Source organism: Corythoichthys intestinalis, chromosome 17 (assembly GCF_030265065.1).
Source record: "Corythoichthys intestinalis isolate RoL2023-P3 chromosome 17, ASM3026506v1, whole genome shotgun sequence".
Lineage (NCBI taxonomy): Eukaryota > Metazoa > Chordata > Actinopteri > Syngnathiformes > Syngnathidae > Corythoichthys > Corythoichthys intestinalis.
Window position 1 is genome coordinate 21443794 of NC_080411.1, and position 16530 is coordinate 21460323.

Here is a 16530-nt window from a genome sequence, read left to right on the forward strand (position 1 = left end):
GTATGTAATTATGTGCTTCTTGGGTGATGATCACAACAGAAAATGTCCCGCAAACCAACATTTAACCATTATAATGACTTGAAGGTGGAGTATGCCGATCTTTGTGTGATTTATACCATGAACAAGTGATGAGCATATTATTATGACACTTGGATTGACCGCTAACTACATTGTAAATTAATTTATAACTATCAGAATACATTTTAAAATAAATCTAACACTGCAGGTGTTAGTTAAAATTCTGGAAATGTATGTTTATTATATTGCATTTTTCATGACTTCTCTTACATGCTGTTCATATGCATGTATTTGTGTGTGACTGAGAGTGGGTAGTAAGGGTGGGTTGGTGGACGGCATTTCTGTTTTGTTTTGTTTTTTTTGGTTTTTATGTGTTCGTTTTATTTTCATGTGGGGCACTTTCATGTAAATGTATCAATGGCACTACAGACCCCTTTACTGTTAGTAAACAAAGATGATATCATTAGAATAAGTGTGCCGCTTTGGCTAAAAAAAAAAAAACCATAACAATCCACATTAGTGTTCAAGGTCACCGCTGCTATGTGTGAAAGATAGTGAAAATTACTACTAACCTTATCAAAAGATAAGCATCTTTTTTTGTTTGTTTGTTTGTTTGTTTGTTTTTGTAGATGTTGTTTATTGGGCACATGAGTCTCATGATAATGAGGCAACAATTGAGAATTTTCCCCTTGCAAAAAAAACAAAACAAAAACTGACAAACAAAAAAACAAACAAAACAAAACAGAAAAACCCAAGTCAAATAAATGAAAAGACTTCCACCAAAAGAAAAACCACCCTCAACCTCCCCACTATCCACGGCACATATCTCCAAAACAAACTATATGATTATTGTTCCTCTTTAGAAGGGAAAAGGGCACTGATCAAGAAAAACTAACACATATATACAGTATTTGGTGATTTCCCAGGCAAAGTTCAATTCAGTTCAATCATTCTGTGCTTCTAACATATAACAAAAAAGGGTTCCAGACGTCCTCAAAGGACTCGGCCGATCCACACAGTGTCAATCTAATTATTTCCGGTTTGAGAAAATATAACATCTCTCTGATCCAATGGGCTTGCGTAGGTGGGACTGAAGACTTCCATCTTAAAAGAATTAGCCTCCTAGCCAGCAAGGTTGCAAATGCTATAAGGTCCTATAACAGTCAAGGCATTTGAGCAATATCTATCCCAATGACCTTTGATAAGACAGCAAAAATGCCAGACCAAAGTGAAGTTATAGAATTACATAACCAAAATATGTGTAAATAATTGGCCGAAGCCTGCTTACATCGATCACGAGTGGAGGTGACCGCATCAAGCAATTTGGCCAGCCTAGCTTTGATATAATGTGCTCTGTGTAGAATCCTGCACTGAGTAAAACTGTGTTTAGCACAAATTAAGGAATTGTGTAAAAGGTAAGCATCTTAGCGATCCATACAACTTGCAGCCACAAGCTCCTGAAAAGGCCTGTTTCTTCTTGGGATTGAGAATAACTATTACCCCATTGCAGTGTTGATGTTAATATTTTTTAAAACGGTTCTAAAAACTATATGAACCACCAGATCTTCACATCCACTCACGTTGTCTCAGGGAAATGAGTCTAAACAAATACAGTTTGAGTTGATTTTATTTGTCATTATCATTAGTCCAAATGTCAGCCGAAGCAACCTGCTGCCACTAAGAACTCAAATTGGACTGGCAGGGTTAATAGATAAGACATGAGGTGACGGAAACCGGAACTATTTCTGAGCCCACAAGCGGCAGAAGTCACATTTGGGTCAAGCTTTTTAATTCTAACTTTGAAATAAGCTCAAACTTTTCAGTGTCTGCTTTCCCTTGTTAATCGAGAGAACCGTTCAACTCCACACCTGATATCTACATCCTGTATAGAAAGTACAAGTTAATTTCTGTGCACTCAAGAAGACAGTAATGAAAGGAAAAGCCATTAGCTGTGTATATCATAACCACCCGACCTCATTACCAGCAGTCATCCAGAGATTACAAGTAATTTGACGTAATGTTTTGAGTATGAACAGCAGCCCATATTTCCATGGCAGTGGCCCAACACAGTGTATTAGCGCAATTTAATATTTGATAGGATCCCTTCCTGTAATCATGACGGAGAAAGATCGTGGCAGTCAGGTTATGGTCAGCAGCCTGAAAGCTGGAAGAAAAGGAAAATGACAATATTATTTCACTGGGAAGTACAGGTCACAACCTGGGTGACGAACGAGTTCTGCTCTTACGCTGGGGACATAAAACGAATTTCCGCATTTGTCGGAATTAACCCTTTAAGAACCCTTGAATACCCCAATAATCTCAAAATAACTATCCAAAAACATGTATTTGTTTGGGCCTTGGCCCCTCCATCCTGAGACCAGGCCCACCTTAGGCAGGCGTGCGTGTTTTTATTGATTGCAGGTTGAATGCCAGACGGGTGGAGCGGCCACAGCTGCTGGCAGTGCCAATCAACCATATTTATAAGCCGGATGCCACCACCTTGTCGCCTGATCAACTCGTCAGATTCCCATGTCCTGTTTTATGCGCACTTCCTGTCAATTGACATAGGCGGGGGTGGAGGCTGAACATGGGGGAACAAGAGACTCGCTGGTTGGTGCGCTCACACTGACCAGCAGCTTGAAGCTGCCCTCTGCTGTACCACGCAATCCCGGAATGAGCAGCTTCCGTGGATTGACTACGCACACAACACGTTACACCTCCTCTGGTACGTCCCCATTCCTTTGCGCTTTGGGTTACCAACCCCTATTGTTCCCCTCACAGGAGAGCAAGATTGCTGTCCCGTTGGTCCAGGGGCACATCAGTCGTTGCTCCATGGTCTGGGAACAGGCACGCTCCGTGCTCCTATGTGCCTCCAAGAGGTCCCATGCTCAGTCTGACCGGCGCCGCACACCTGCGCATCTATGCAGTGGGTCAGAAAGTGTGAAAGTCCCTACTGCTGAAGACCGGTCCGGGTTCGTGAAGCTCTTGCCCCGGTTTGTCAAACCCTACGAGATCAAGAAGGTGGTGAATCCTGCTGCTGTGCACCTCAAGCTCCCTGCCCATTTCCACGTCCAGACTACCTTCCATGTCTCACAAGTAAAACCTGTGACCTCGAGTCCCTTGTTCCCCCCTATTCAACTTCTGCCACCGCCTCTGTCGATGGACAGGGAGCGTGCATAAAACAGGATGTGAGAAACAGACGAGTTGACCGGGCGACGAGGTGGTGGCGTCCACTGACTTATAAAGATGGTTGATTGGCATTGCCAGCAGCTCTGGCCGCTTCACCCGCCTGGGGTCCAACCTGCAATCAATAAAAACACACACACATCTGCCCAAGGTGGGCCAGGTCTCAGGAGGGAGGGGCCGAGGCCCTAACTGTATAATACATCATTGTACTGTCATCGTCAAGACATTGGAGCTAAATCCTAGCCAAACAGCAGCTAAACTTTAATCTCTCTCTCTCGCTCACTTTCTCTCTCTCTCGCTCTCTCTCTTTCTCTCAGCTGCGCGACTTCTTTGTGGGAACAAATACGCACTTCCTCGTGTGTCCGCGTGCGCTCTTCTTCGTGTGCACAAATACATTCTTCTTATGTGTATATGTGACCTTACCCGCATGCGGAAGTACTCCCTCTGCGCTAAAATAAAAGCATGCATCACAAAACAAAAGTCAACATTATAATCAAATACACATTTCACCTAAGGACAGAACAGTCATATTAATAAAATAAACGTAAAAAATAATGTACATTAAGGTACTGTCTACGCGACTAAAAAGAAAAAAAACAACTTAAAACAAGGCGGACGGGACTCCGGCGTCGTAACGTCAAAATCACGGCTACGTCGTAACTACCTGTATTTACATTTTGCATTAAATAAATAGAATGCAACTTCTCTCCCAATTGTGAGGAAATCTACCATGCAAACATTCATTCAAACTCTGTTCCCATGAAATCTGAAATTATGTGCATTAGGGGTGTGACAAAATATCGAAATGGTGATATATCGTGATACTTTCTATCCCAAAAGGTTATCAATATGCTCCTGCCAAGAATCAAGATATCATTTTAAAAAGGTGTCAATGTCGAAAAAAATAAAATGAAAAGGAACCAACAAGTTGCTACCAAAATCTTCCACCATAAAAGTGTCTCAGTTAACTCTACGGTACACGACGCCCAATACCTTTAGACCGGGAATGTCCGTTCATTCGAAACCAGAGCATTCAGTCATCCTGTCCGATTTTCAGGGCATTTACAGGTCACTTGCGGTTCATTTTAGGGCATTTACAGGTCATTTCCTGTTGAGTTTGAGTCATTGCCTATTCATTTGGGTGATTCCCAGGTATCTTCCTGTTCTGTAACTCAAAATAAACAGGAAGTGACCCATAAAATACCCCAAATTAAACAGGAAGTAACTGAACATTAACAGGTAAATGACCTTTAAATGGCCCAAAATTACCTCATTGCCTGGCATTGGCTGCCACTGACGGCCATAGACGTTCTTTCCATTTGAAGTGGGAGGGATGGCAGCGAATGAACGAATGGTCATTCGCTGCTACCCTCTCAGTTCAAATGGATTGGACGTCTACTAGTAATAAAGTCATTCCAATTCACAGCAGAAACTTGTTTTTCTGTTTATTAGTTGTTTGTAGAATATCCTAGAATGATTTCCTGACCAATGTATCGATAATCGTTGTAGCGCAATATCGTCAGATCATCGTTATCGTGAGCTTTGTATCGCAAATAGTATCGTATAGTGAGGTACCAAGAGGTTCCCACTCCTAATGTGCATGGCACGATGTTTTCATGTTCTCGGCTACAACACATACAGTGCATCACTAACCCACCAGAGCAATTTTAGAGGCACATGGCTCCAAAATCTGATCTGAGATATCAAAAACCTGCATTTGCAATTATACTAATCCTCAGTTTTTACTGAGTCACGAGGTATACTGTACATTCAACAATATGTTAACTACTGTGGTTGGAGTGTGTCTCTGTGTACAGCAGTACTACATCATTCTTATATACTTCTCTGTGGATTTCAAACCATAAGCCTCATATATATGAAGTAAAACTGACAAAGTTTGTGTGACATTATTTTGGGAAAGCGAAATGCTCGAATGGAAGGGGAAAAAGCCAAAGCAATAACTGTTCCTTTATTAGTCACACTGAGGGGAAATTAATGTAGATAACCATTTAGTAATTAAATCAGATAATGCATATAAATTCAGTAAGCCATACAAAAATAGTCAAACAGCACATTGTGATGATCTGATTGGAATCATAACCCATATAGCAGACCGACGTTGAAAAGATGTTGGATCAACATTCCGCTGTCGATCTTATATCGTTGAATCAGCGTCACTTTTGCACCCTCAGTTAATGTTATTTCAACAGTGAAATCCTTATAAACCTAAATGTAATTTCGATTATTAATAATATTGGAACAACGCTGAATCAATTTTATGTTTTCGACCGAAGCGCCCACTCAGTCATAATTCAATGACTTTTTAATCCTGTTTACTGGTCATTCATAAATCAACTATTTGTCAACATTAGTTCATCAAGTATAATACAATCTTAACCCAACCATCGCCTGACATACTATTGAACGATGTTGTTGCAACGTCTCTTGACGTCGAAAATTTCGATGTCAACCATACTGATCATTTTGATGGGAAATCAACGTTTATTCACTGTCTGTCTGCTATCTGGAAAACTATCGCAGCATTATCTCATGCTGTGTCTGCAGGCATCCATCCATCTTACTCCCTCTGATGTCAGTCAGCTTCCTGCATGATCATCCACAATCATAAATTTGATGGAACCTTAGAGGTCACCAATATGAGTAGCCTCAAGCCTGGTGTAAAATAGCTCAGTAGTGGTGAGCCTTTGAAATTACATTTTGAAATTAGAAGTCAACATGCTTGATAGCATTTGCAATCATTGATCGAAGAAAAAAAAAAAAAACTACATTCCTTTTTTGGTCTTTCCTACTTTATGAAATTGTTGATAATTATTAGGTATATTGTTAATCAATGCATAAGAATGACTTGAGTACGTTGTTTTGTTTTGTTTTTTTCCCGAAATGGTACCCTTTCGTATATTCAGTATCACCAAAGTAGTCACTCTTTGTTTCGAAAAGGTTGAGGACCACTAGTAAGACAAAAAAAAAGAAAAAGAAAAAAAAAACTATAAAAATCAGATAAAAAAAAGCAGATGACTACACAGTTATACAGCAAAAGTTACTAGTGCTCCCAAAAGTTTTGTTTTTTTTAAGACCTATTATTTCGTCATGTTTTTATGTTTGTTTTATGTATTTTAATCCTTTCATTACTTTTTAGAATTTAATTTGACTTCATACAGGAGCTCAGCACTGCAATCGCATTTTCATAGCTAAACCATTTTAGATGTAACATTTATAATATTTATTTTAGGTCTGTGAAAATTACCGCGTTAACGGGCGGTAATTAATTTTTCAAATTAATCACGTTAAAATATTTGACGCATTTAACGCACATGCCCCGCTCAAACAGAATAAAATGACAGCACAATGTAATGTCCTCTTTTTACTTGTGTTTTTTGGTGTTTTGTCGCCCTCTGCTGGCGCTTGGGTGCGACTGATTTTATGGGTTTCAGCACCATGAGCATTGTGTAATTATTGACATCAACAATGGCGAACTACTAGTTTGTTTTTTTATTGAAAATGTTACAAATTTTATCAAAACGAAAACATTAAGAGGGGTTTTAATATAAAATTTCTATAACTTGTACTAACATTTATCTTTGAAGAACTACAAATCTTTCTATCCATGGATCACTTTAACAGAATGTTAATAATGTTACTGCCATCTTTGTTGATTTATTGTTATAATAAACAAATACAGTACTTATGTACCGTATGTTAAATGTGTTTATCCGTCTTGTGTCTTATCTTTCCATTCCAACAATAATTTATAGAAAAATATGGAATATATTGAATAGATCTGTTAGGTTTTGTGTTGGTTTCCTCCTAGTGTGTCCCTGTCATTGCCCATGTGCTCGTCAATGTCTGTGACGGTGTCTGAGTCAAGCCCTGTCCAAGCCCTCGTGTATCAGTCCCTCCGATTTAAGTAAGTTTTGTTTGAATCTTGCCCTTTTGATCCCCAGTGCTTTTGGTTGTACTTTGTTTTTGTTAGATATCATTAAAACGTTTTTTGAGTTCACCTGCCTTGCCACTTTTTGTTTCCCTGCAATTGGGTCCACTAAACCTGCCTGCCTGCCCGCGTCCCTGACAAGATGGTTTGTATTGCGATTAATTATAATTAATTAATTTTTAAGCTGTAATTAACTTGATTAAAATTTTTAATCATTTGACAGCCCTAATTTATTTATATATTTTCATTGTTGTTATTATTATCTTTGTTGTTCTTTCGTGTAGGCTCTATGCAGGTAAAACTACTTAATTGGTGGTCACTGATCAAGAGGAGGGCATAACTTCAAGTTATAATAACGGCAAGATGTTTGAGATGGAAACAAACACAAATGGCTATTTGCAATTATTAATACTACCGTGGTTGTTTAGCAATAGTAAAAAATAATTTCAACATTGACATACTGTAGTTTAATCAATAAGCAAGGTCCCTCTCCATGTCAAAATGTTTGAAAAAAAGTGTTTGGCCATATTTTATCAATTCACTAGTAGACGAAAGATAAATACAGTATACTATTATTTGAACGGGAGGTGGAAAAAACATTTCCCTTTGGCCAGGGTCTAATGTGAAAGGAAATGGTCTGCCACTTATCGCAAATGCACCATTATGGATCTCTTGTTTTGTTGGGTGAAACACCATGTCACATGATCAGACGCCAAAAGGATCTGAGAGATCGTATATAAATAGGATATCACATTAGCAAGAAGGTTCGATGTGATTAAAGAATTACTTACCCACATTGTCTCTATACTGTATGTAGATTGTGGTGAACTAAATGTTTTTCTGGCCCTCATGATTTGACTTTGTTATTATTGGACAGCCCGGTAAAAAGCAGAAAGAAATATTTGTATTTTATACTTTTTATATTAATTTGTTGCTGTCAAAACAGTGCTTCTTAAAGTGCCTATGACAGGATAAAAAATAAATAGCACTATTATATGAATTAGAATCATATTTTGAGACGACTCGACTATATACAACAATTTGGCAAAGCACACATGACGAGAAATTACTCTTTATTCTGCCGTTCAGCCACGGCTACTATTATAGGGCACCTTCCAAACTGCTGTATATTTTATGCCCCTGGAGTTAGTCCGGCTTTTGTCATTTCCCTGCCCCGGCTTCGGAGAGCGAAAACAAACCAGAAGGTGTGACAGATAGCCAACATGCTAACCCAAACCGAGTGATGTTTCAAAGTCTTTTTCTCGGCTTTTGAAGCGAAAAATCACACAAAACTACCCAAGATCATGTCACACGGCAGCTGGGCTATCGATTGTCTTCGCCGATCAGCAACCCGCCGGCGAGCAAGTTACAGCTCATCGGACTCGTTCCCCTGCTGCGGGCAGGAGAGCTCGTTTGCCGGGGACGCGGCTGGACAAACCGGCCGACGTCTGAGGAGCGCATAGCTGCCACATGTTCAACACGAATATCGTATAAAATAATGCTTTACTACACGGCGAAGACGTAAACAGTGCGAGAGCGGTGTGCAGTTGTTGTGCAGCTAACATGGCAGGATGTGTCTGAGAAGACCTTTTCTACATGTCCGTCCATGATCAAACGTAAGAAAGGTAGTCCTTTATCTAAAGAAAGCTTGTAGTGTCTACTGTAATCATTGTATTCATGGCCATTTTTAACACAAAGTTGCAATTTCTGATGGGGTTGAAAATTTGACAGAACACCAGGCACACGAAGAGGGCAATAAGCCGAGTATGGCGCTCTCCCGGCGGCACACAAAGGGCCGAGGGATGTATGCGACAAGCCGCCGGTCGGCGGCCGAGTGGCATTCTCGGTGCACAATCAGCCACAAAATGCAAGCCATCTCCGTATTAAAATGTGTGCCATTATCCCAGTATTTGACATAATACAAAATATGATGTTTACTCACTTCCTCCTAAGTTCAATGGTCCCAAAGTAGTTGGGCTTGTTTTGGCCAATATGCACGGTGAATGGGAACCTTTTGTAACCCAAAAAGGCTCACAAGCCTCTCCCTGGTGCAGCAACAATTTTCTGCAGCACAATTGGTTGGCTTGATGCAAAAAATAAACAAATTAATTCGCAAAATCAGCTGAATCAGCAGTCCATCTGCATGCGATAAAGCAATGCTGTTTTGTGAGATGCTGACTTGGGTGACGTAACATTCACATTCGTCCTAAATCTGAGACTAGAGCAGGACGTTACTCATTTTCATGGAAAATCGAATACATAAAACGATCGTTACCACACAAATCCAAGCGGTCCATTTCATTCAGGAGCATAAAACACCACGTGAAATATGAAATAAATATGCTTTTTGTGTCATACACACTTCAAATATTGGTTCGGTGTGATTCCAGTGGCACTCTCATTGTCACTATGGAGTAAGGATTTTTTTACACAAGCAAACAATGTGAAAAGTGTAAACAAACCCTTAAGATGCACTCTTTGCACAGGGATAAAAAGAAAGGCGGCAAGAGACAGAGATAATGACAAAAGACGAAAGAAAGTGACCTAAACGCTATGAGGAGGAAATATGACAATGCGTATGTAGTGCTAGGCTAACAATCTTAATTAGGATTTTTTTTAGTTTGTTTTTCAATTTCAGGCAAATTGATGCACCGAAGAACCAAATATGGGAGAAATTGCTATGTTTCAGTTGAAGCCAGTGTTAAAATGTACAGTATTTTTTGGAAACTAAGGGAAATTTAAAGTTTGCCTTATAATCCAGTGTGCTTTATGTATGAATTCTTGTTGTGCTCACTGATATCTAATTAATTTTTTGCCGCATAACTACTATACTGCTCCAGTGCTCAACACACATTCATTCATCAAACCCATAAAACAAACCATTAAATCATATAATAGATAAATTCATAAATAAAACATTTACAATGTTAAACGAACAAATTACAAATTAAATATATTGATGCACTAATGTACCCATTTATTAGGCGCGCCTTATGTATGAAAATAGTCTCCTTCATTGATGGTGCGCTTTATAATCCGTTACGCTTTATAATCCGAAAACTGTGGTAACTACAGTATTTTTCAAACATGATCTCCTTGGGGAAAGTGAATCCAAAACACAGCACAACACTCTCCGGGATGATCGCTATTGTTCAGGAAGCCCTAAATGCGTGATACATTAGTGAGCGGAGGTTGAAGATGGGTGTTTGGAGGCTATGAGGGTGGGGGCGTGGGGGCAGTTGAAGAGCCCACCAGATTGCACATTGATCCATTAGCTTAATGTGTTCTTCCAGGCCGTGGAAAATCCTCAGCAATGCCCTGATGACTGCTCTGCCTTGTGCGCTTCCCCTTGTGCCTCTGGAGAGTGTTTTAAGAGGTACAATAGAGATCACACAGCATTCTGTAGTTGTGTCTCACTTATAGCTGCTCGTAATGGGACACATTTACTTATCACATTATTGATGTCTCTTGTTGTTCACTGTCCTAAAAAGATACAATACTTGACTGTAGCAAGAAAGCATACTGTACATGACTGAAATGGTTAGGGTTAAAAGTATATCACAATCATTCTTGCAAGATTTGTGATTGCGCATAAGACATCTGTATCTACTCCAGCAGCATATGCCTCACAGCTGTCAGCGGTACTGTGAGACCTAGAGCTCACTGCTACATGCTGTAAATATGTAATCATGGGACATGGCGACTAGAAATTACACTTTAAAAAAAATATAACTGATGATACGTTCACCTGTCATGCTGAAAATCATGCATTAGATGCCAATCTTTATACAGTGGTATGAAAAAGTATCTGAACCTTTTGGAATTTCTCACATTTCTGCATAAAATCACCATCAAATATGATCGGATCTTTTTCAAAATCACACAGATGAAAAAAAAACTGTCTGCTTTATTTAAAAGCACCCAAACATTTATAGGTTTTCATATTTTGGTGAGGATAGTGTGCAAACAATGACAGAAGGGGAAAATAAGTAAGTGAACCATCACATTTAAAATTTTTGTGGCACCCCCATTGGCAGACATAACTTCAACCAGACACTTCCTGTAGCTGCAGATCAGGCTGGCACATCGATCAGGACTTATCTTGGCCCATTCTTCTTTACAAAACTACTGTAATTCAGTCAGATTCCTGGGATGTTTGGCATGAATCGCTGTCTTTAGGTCATGCCACAGCATCTCAATTGGGTTGAAGTCTGGACTTTGACTTGGCCACTCCAAAACGTGTATTTTGTTCTTATGAAACCGTTCTAAAGTTGATTTACTTCTGTGTTTTGGATCATTTTCTTGTTGCAGCATCCATCATCTTTTTAGCTTCAACTGTCTGACAGATGGCCTTCGGTTTTCCTGCAAAACATCCTGATGAACTTTTGAATTAATTCTTCCAATAATGATTGTAAGTTGTCCGGGCCCTGAGGTAGCAAACAGCCCCAAATAGTGATGCTCCCTCCATCATGCTTGGTGGTGGGGATGAGGTTTTGATGTTGGTGAGCTGTTCCATTTTTCCTCCACACATGATGGTGTGTGGTACTCCCAAACAATTCAACTTTGGTTTCATCAGTCCACAAAATATTTTGCCAAAACTTCTGTGGAGTGGCCTTTTTGCGAACATTAAACGAGCAACAATGTTGTTTTTTGGACAGCAGTGACAGCAGTGGCTTCCTAAGTGGAGTCCTCCCATGAACACCATTCTCGGCCATAGTTTTACATATAGTTGATGTGTGCACAGATATTGGACTGTGCCAGTGATTTCTGTAAGTCTTTAGCAGACATGATATGGTTCTTTTTTACCTCTCTGAGTATTCTGCGCTGAACTCTTGCCGTCTCTTTGGTGGACGGCCACTCCTTGGGAGAGGAGCAACAGTGCCAAACTCTCTCCATTTGTAGACAACTTCTCTGACTGTCGATTGATGAACATCTAGACTTTTAGAGATGGTTTTGTATCCTTTCCCAGTGTTATACAAATCTATACAAATCAACAATCCTTGATCACAGGTCTTCAGACAGCTCTTTTGACCAAGCAATAATGCACATCAGACAATGCTTCTCATCAAGACATTTCTTACCGTGTGTGTGTTTTATAGTGGGCACAGCAGCTTTAAACCAATCATTAGTGATTGTGTACAGACCTGATTTAAAATGTTTGTTAAAAATTGGATTCAATTGCGCTTTAAGTCTCCTTAGCCAGAGGGTTCACTTACTCATTTTCCCCCTTCTTTCATTGTTTGCATGCTATCCTCATTAAAATATGAAAACCTATAAATGTTTGGGTGGTTTTAGTTTAACCAGACACTGTTTTTACATCTGTGTCATTTTGACAATGATTAGATCACAGGGTTTGAAGGAGGTGATTGGGAGTAGCAGCGGCTTAAAGTCCAAAAATGACAATCATTTATTCATTTCAACAACTACGTGCATGAATGGGTTACTCGTCCCATGAGAAATTAGCAAAACCAGTGTACATGACTGCCTTGGAAGACCTCGGTAAGATATAAGGAACTAATTTGTGTTTTTGTTGCTGCTAATCCTTTATAAGGAGGCATCTGGAGTGAGCATGTGTGAAGTGTGCTTCTTAGAATTATCGGAGATGCCAAGCAGAAAAGTGTACCCTGAGAGAAGTTGAAGTAACAGCTGTGGCTCATCAAAGGATTACCCATCCAATAGGCTAAAATCTTTTCGGTTTCAGCTTTCATTAAAAATTTGAGTGGAACAGTTTTATTTTAAAGAACTATAGAAATATTAGTATATTGCATGACCTTTCACACAGTAACTGAACTGAACTAATATATTTATATGTTGATTAACTCACTGTATCACATAAAACAGACCACAACAGGTATGGAAGATAGCTCAGAAAATTTCTCCATCTTCTATTATGTTTTCAAACTGGGATTTTGGAGCTTTTCTCTTATTTCTAAACACGGTGGCCGTCGGTGGGTATGGAAAATATTCAGACCTCTTGAATTTTTCCTTTTTTGTTCTAAAAGATTTTGCTTCCTCATTAATGTACACACATCAGCCCAACGTGTCAAAGAGACTTTTTTGCAGATTTATTACAAAACAAAAAAAACATAGGTCATTATACTGTCATTTCTTCTGATATTCCTTGAGATGGTTCTACACCTTCACATAGTCGAGCTGCGTTTGCTTATCCTGACTGGATTCGATTGGAAGACCTTATACTGTAGCTCACAGTGCATTGTCAGAGCGAATTATAGTCATGAGGCCGAAGCAACTGCATGAAGAGCTCAGACAGACACAAAATTGCAGTAAAGCTAAGATCTGGAAAAAAGTTACAAAACATTTTTGCTCCACTTAAGGTTCCTAGGAACACGGCAGCCTCTATAATCTTTAAATGAAAGCCGTTTAGGACAACCAGAAGCCTTCCGAGACCGTAACCATAATTACAGGTGATTTACATATACTGGGTTCCCCACCTCACATTGCAGAATTGTGTAAGCGTTATCCCGCCTAATCATGTCTCCTTTTGACTCACCTTCTCTTTCTCCTTTTTTATCAGGCCTCCTGCATGGTGTCCAAGGGTAAATATAATTAGCTAACAATAGCCCCACTATATTTATAGATATCATAGGCGTCTAATAATGTATTTCTCGTTGTTGTTTGTTCTTCTCTTCTGTCTGCTTCCTTCCTTTCTCCCACCCCCTTATAACCCTTTCCTGCTCGCTTCCTTCTCATAATAAATAAAACAATGAGCAACTCAATGGGAGTATGAGACCACAAGGACACCCAAATTCCTATTCTTCGTGTCTAAGCAGATGAACAGGACAGGTAAAAAAAGAAAATAAAAAAGAAGTAGCTTTCCTAGACCGTCGAACCAAACTGAGCAATCAGGAAGAAGAGCCTAGGTGAGAAAGCTAAAGAAGAATCTAAAGGTCACTGTGGCTGAGCTTCAAATATGCAGTCGGGAGATGAAAGTTCTAGAATGCCAATCACCATTGCAGCCCTCTACCAGTCAGGTCTGAAAAAGTCTCTTCCCATTGCAAGAGTCATGAAAGTTCTCATGGAATTAGTTTTTTTTTTTCTTTTCTTAATTTATTTTAAATAAATCAGTAAAACACCTTCGGACTACAACATGGGGAGAATTAATATTTTCTGGTCAGAGCGTTTTTGTTTTAATGTTAGGCATTACGTATGGGGAAAAACAGACTTACTATCCAATTCAGCCCAAACATTAATGTGGCAGCATGATGCTGTGGGGGTGTTTTTTTAGCGTTGTAGTTAGGACAACTGATTGTAATCAAAGGAAAAATGATTGTGGCTAAATATAGGGATATCCTGGATGAAACATTTCTCCAGAGTGCTCAGTACCTGACTGGGTCAAAGGCTCGCCTTTCATCTAAGATATTAACCCTAAGCACACAGGAAGAATGAAGGAATGGGTTCAGACAAACAATCACTGTTGTTGAATGAACCAGCCAGAGACCTGACTTAAACCCAATTGAGCTTTCTGACCTGAAATCTTTTTTAAAACAATGTAGCTTTCACTCTACTATATAACAGCTCTCCCTACAATGATTTAAAAAACAAATGTGACAATAAGCACTTTCTTTCCAGTGAGTGTGTTTAACAAGTCGCCGAAAGAAAATACAATTTGTTTATATTCAAACCGTTGACAGTTACCATTTTAGTGAGTGTCTTCTTGTTGCGAAATGTGCATGCAAAGCACTGGTGTTAGTCCATCTGTGTTTACGATCAGTAACATAATCAACACACTTCAATTGTGGCATTCCATTTTTTATGTCACGCATGAGCATTGTGCCACATGTTAATTACATTGACTGAATGAGGTGGGATCTCTAAGAGGCCATTTTTCATCCATCCGTTTTCGATACCACTAATTCTGTTAAACATTTTCGGCAACCAGAACCTATCCCAAGACTGAAAACAATGGTCAGACAGAAATAGAGGTAAATGCATTTCTTGTGTCACAGACGAAACACATGTAGCAGATTATAAAATGTTCCCAATATTATTATATTTATAAATCCTGGTATTTCTGTAGATGGCTGATAACTACATAAATAGTTAAGTAGTAGAAGTAATTCGATGCAAGTACTTTTCAAGGTTGAAATTCCTTTAGCCAACAGTGCACCACTTAGTCTGTTGCCTTTAAGTAGAACATAGAGTATTGCTCTGCTTTTTATTTGAACATATTACCACAGACCTGTAAAACTGTAAATGTCTCATTAAACGAGATAAATATCAGTAAAGCCGTCAAAAGATTTTAACGGTAGCAATTATAAAAACAATAAATAATTCACAGTAACCTTAGATAATTCCAGCAAATGGCGAGTACACTAGGTAGGGGTTGATGCTATCATTGTCATCACTCTGATTTAGTCTTCAGAGCAAGCACAGAAGTGCGTGCATGTGAGTCCATTCATTCATCCATGCTTTTTTTTTTTTTCCATTCTGCATTTTCAAGCAGACCATAAAACTTCAATATGACATGCCATTACTGAACAAAAGTGAAGTGTGCAAGGCATTCCTACCGTATTTAGAGTAGGATAATAAAACACAAGCGAGTTTCAAAGGCCCTTGGGAAACCTTGGTAAAAGAACATTTCCATTTTTGGAGTTCAATCATTCACTTCAATTTTGACAAATAATAACAATTCTAATCATAAAAGAATTACATGAACAAAAATTTGGTTGGATTCGGTTTAAGACGCATTTCGAGGATGCATCAAAATCTTTCAAGTGATCTAATATGGGAATCGCAATTGTGGATGTCCCTAGTGAATAATGAATGAAGCACATTGATTGATAGGTAATAAAATCTGAAGTCATATCATGTGATCAATAAACATGTTTCTTTTTAAAAGCACCTTTCAAATATAAATAGTTAGCAATATATAATGTACCATTCAACAGCTGAGATGTACATTGGTATGAAAAAGTATCAACCTTTTGGAATTTCTCACATTTCTGCATAAAGTCACCATCAAATGTGATCTGTTCTTTGTCAAAATCACCCAGATGTAAAAACGGTATGCTTTAAACTAAAACCACCCAAACATTTATAGGTTTTCATATTTTAATGAGGACACCATGTAAACAATGACAGAAGGGGAAAGATAAGTGAAACCAATTTTTACCAAACATTTTAAGTCAGGTGTGTGCCCAATCACTGATGAGCGGTTCAAAGCTGCCCTGCCCCACTATAAAACAGATAGAATTGTCTTGATGAGTAGCATTGTCAGATGTGTATCATGGCTCGGTCAAAATAGCTGTCAGAAAACCTGTTATCAATGATTGTTGATTTGTATAAAGCTGGGAAAGGATTCAAAACTATCTCTAAAAGTCTGGATGTTCATCAATCGACAGTCAGAGAAGTTGTCT